The sequence below is a fragment of the Phaseolus vulgaris genome, chromosome 7 (genome assembly GCF_000499845.2).
Source record: "Phaseolus vulgaris cultivar G19833 chromosome 7, P. vulgaris v2.0, whole genome shotgun sequence".
NCBI lineage: Eukaryota > Viridiplantae > Streptophyta > Magnoliopsida > Fabales > Fabaceae > Phaseolus > Phaseolus vulgaris.
This window is the reverse complement of record NC_023753.2, coordinates 27,413,008-27,417,629: the sequence shown is the minus strand read 5'-3', so window position 1 is coordinate 27,417,629 and position 4,622 is coordinate 27,413,008.

The following is a 4,622-nucleotide window of genomic DNA, read 5'->3' as shown; positions in this document are numbered from 1 at the left end:
GATCTTGTGCATGAAGTATCAATTGTGTTGGTTAACATATCCTGGTTACTTTGCTGTATGCGTGTAATAGGATCAAGAAATTGCATCATCTTCGAAGGTGGATAATGAGAACTGGAATATGAACTAGTTGAAACAAATTTCACGAAGCTAATAGAATCTAGGTTGTTTAGAAATGCATAAATATGTTTAATTGGAGAAATTTTGATAGTCAAAATCATTGCATTTGTTTACGTGCTTTAAACTTATTAATTAATCTTAATATGCTTCCATTTTCAAACATGAATTCCAGGATTTGGCCGAAAAGAAAACATAGTCAATTGTCAGATGTCGCTGCGAATTCTTTCGGGAATCTGTAAATTATGGTTAGGTACTTTCCAGGTGCCAAGCATAAATTTGTGAAAGCCTCTTGAAATTTAATTCAGGATTAAGCAGGTCGCAACAAATAGAAATGTCAAAATTTAAACAGGGTTTGCTGTTTGATTGGAAAAGACGATGTAGAAGAAGAAACATGTGCCTACTTTGTTTCTACTCATGTCGAAGACATCCTTTGAGCAATGCATTATTGAGTGATAAGAATCCAATATTCGACAAAATAAAGGAATTAAGCATTATGCATGCAATTGATGAAATCTTAAAAAAGAAAACTTTTGTTAACCTTCCATGACATTTTGGCTATGAATTCTCAATTTTCGAATAAAGAATTCCTGTGCTAGCTTTAGCAATCTTTCTATCCCATTTTTACTCTGATTATTATTATTATTATTATTACTATTATTATTATTTCTATATGATGAGTTAAACTCATGACGAAAGCCTCTCTAGTGCTAGGAAAGAGCTTCATGATTTTGAATCACTGAATTTTTTTTCCTCATAGAAGAGATACACTTGTGCATATCGCTTTGAAAAAGGTGGTGTTTAGGACAGTCCTTGCATGATATACTTGAGAAAGTTTTTATTCTGAACCTTCTAAGTATTAAATATTCTTTCCTTTAGCACTTGTCAGGTAGTTTTTTTTTTTCCGGGTCACCTTTTCGTGTTTACAAAGACTTTTGATGAAAATATAAGTGAAACTACAAATTTTCCTTGTGTATTTATCAAAAATAATTTATTACCAATTCAACTGTGATTATACTTCTTCCATTTTTCATCAGTTTTTACTGATTCTGAACTAATGTAATAACTATTAATATGTTTCAGACAGTTCAGATAAGTACAAACGGATTTGCAAACATGATCTACACGAATAACGATATAACATATTGAAAGAGAACATTAAGGTCAATATTTTTACTAGAAAGAAAATGGGATTTCAGATATTAAAAACATTCCCACTTGTCAAAAGGTATGTGTGAAGAATTGGTCATCCACACTTATAAGTTCTGTTCCCTTTGAAAAATATCGAAACATAGGACAAGACGTGTTGTGCACTTTTTTTTATGAAAGGTCAATTAAACCATACCTTAAAGGACGTGATCTCAACTATGTTGGCATCACCAACGTATTGCAAGAACTGACCCTATATAATAATGTCATAAAATAAAAAGAACACATACACAGAACATGGGGTAGAAAACCAAACCCATGGAAATCACAACTATTTAAATTTTAGTTAGGGACCTCATTCTTATTCATATTAAACTCTTTAGAGACAATGCCACTAAGAGAAGTCCCAAAGGTTATGCGTTTCAGAGGCTAACAATTATGCACCAGACTTTCCTTCTTTGCCCTACACTCTTAAAAACTTAAACCATTAATAGCATTTCAGCCACAATTTTATCATTTTTAGATTTATTTTTTTCATTTTGTAAATGTTTTACACTTTGGCACCAATGAATCCTAAAGTATACAGTCTTTAATCCAAAATCTTAAGGCTTTGATGTTAAAAGTTTTTTTTTTCTATATACTACTCATCTTTACTCAATGTGACTTAAATTACTCGTATTACACCTCTAAGAACACATTTTCCTGAAATCTATACTATGAAGACCTTTAATATAGAGATCATTTTACCATGAGAATCTATCAGCTCTCATACTATTATGAGAAAAATGACGCAGGAGCTTAACGTGCTTTGACATACAAAATAAATACACATGTCCTATATAAGAAATATTTATTTTTTAGCATACTTTTACAATATGTTGCTTATATCGTAATATGAAAACAATATCTTCCAATGTTATATAATTTGAAATTTGAGAATAAAATCAAACTCTAAAATATTAACAATTTTTTTTCACTTGAAGATTGATTTACGTCATCGTTGTAGTGACTCCATAATTGATATATCTTGCTCTGAATTAGAAATTGAATTAAGTGAGCATTGAAAACTTAATTTGATGAACATCACCGGATTACTTAAATGATTAAATGATATTTTGATTTCGTTAGTAAATTGGTTTACTTTTACTATTTGATTGAATTATATAATTACATTTATTTCTTGTTTAAATTTGAATTTGAATATTACGTTGACGTGATCATTTGCATTGCATATATCAAAGGTTTTATGGGTTGATGTTTAGATAATTGTTTCATGCGTTTATAAATTATAATTCATCTGACCCAATTAAAAACCGAAACAATAACTTATGTCTTAAGATATCTGAATTTTTAATTCAATTGACATGTGTTAGGTATAACTCAATAGAAGAAGTTGGTGCATTAATAACAACTAAGTAGGATGTTTTATTTCTCATAATCTTCATAACTAAATTTTAAGATATCGAATTACTAAATCTTAACCTCATATAAAAATATTTCATAATATATAATATATAAGTGATTGTAAATTTATTTTATAAGTCGGTTTTATAATATTGAGTTATAATATATTTTTAATATAAAAGTTATTTATGATCTATGCTATCGAAAGTTTGTTGGATTTATCATGTTATCTGCTATTAGACGGAGAAAATCTTACATCAATTAAAAATAATGACATTAAAACTTAAATGAAAAAATTACTATGCATAGCCCCACATTGCATAATGCTTGTTGGTTCATGTGTGTCATGAATTGTAATTTAACATTTATAAAAGGATTTAGATTAACCCCACACTCAAAATTGGTTCATGATAAGGGTTTTGACATTATCATAGCAAAACAAAGACAAAAGAGTGATGATTGCTAATTTGTGCGTAAGTACGTAGAAAGGAAAAAACTTCAAACCACAGGTTTATATTTATGCCCTGCCTTTTCTAGTCCAATCAAAGAAATAAAAGTGATTTAACACAAAGTATATATCATCTACATACCAAATTCAATAATGTTAGATGTAAGAAAGTATACGAGGAAAAATTCAAGTATTTTATTAACCAAAGATCAAAATATAAGTGAATAATATATATTTTGATGGTCATGTGTTATATTATTAATAAATTTATATAAAAAATGTTTTTTTTAAATAAATTGTAATTTCGTATCAACATTATTATGTTAAATTCTATAAAAATATTGAATAATAATATCAAAGTCATAAAATGATTCAAACTTTAATATATTTTAAAATATATACCTAACAGATTTTAAAATGTATAAATAAGATATCAATAAATTTAGATTAGAACAACATTTTGTATATGTGATATATTATAAATGAATGTTTAATTTTAAAATAAATGGGTGGTTCTATAAATTAAGGTCTAAATAAAACTTAAAAAATAAAAAAAAAATATATTATAAGAATATCACTAAATAGTTACTAACTATTTTTGTTCTAGACAAACGTAGGAATAACCTAACCGTAGAACATCAATTAATAGGCTAGGGTAAGTGTACCCTATACCTGTGTGTAAAAGGTAGATCTTCCTGCTGACGATCCTTCTTACATATATTGACACACCTGTGTAACGTAACCCGATTCTATCTTTACTGAGCCATTATGTGTGATTAATTCTAATGAATAATGATGACGCATGTTTCCTGTTAATGATAAAATTTTGATTCTCATATTATGCGTCGGATTCAGACTCATCACTCTACATGCCCCTCAGCCTCTAGCGTAGGCTATTGAGGCTATTATTATCAACATGAGCCAGTTCAAGTAACGACCACCTCATATGCGTCAGGCCCATACCCTTCACTCTACATGCCCCCCAATGGCAACGTTTGTGCGTCCCATCACTTGACTCTTACTCTTCCAATGGCCACATGTCGGCTTCAGACTAGCTGGACTTCAAATCCTTCCTCTTGCGTTTCCCGTGCCGCTTCTTCTTTCTCCTCCAACTTTGGCCCTTCATCTCCCTTCCACGACAACCCCTTTACTTTCCTTCTTCAGTGCCTTCATCCTTCTTCTTCAGCACTCCTATCTTTCTATCCTTTCTCCCAACTCCCTCCTTCGTTTGCACCTTCACCTTCATTCCCTTCTTCATTTGTCATCCGTTGAGGTACACCCTTACTATTTTCCTCTTTGCATGTGCATCATCACTATTCGTTGTTCACTTAATTGCATTTTCTGTGGATAAGTTGTGCATGGACTATCATAGTATGTACCCCTGGGCCAAACCTGACATTATATGAAAAGTGTTTGTATTTTCATATAACAAAAGAATACGCACCCTCCGCCATGCTTAATCCTTCAGTCACACTAGTTCTGAAATAGATGTATACATAATCCCTTA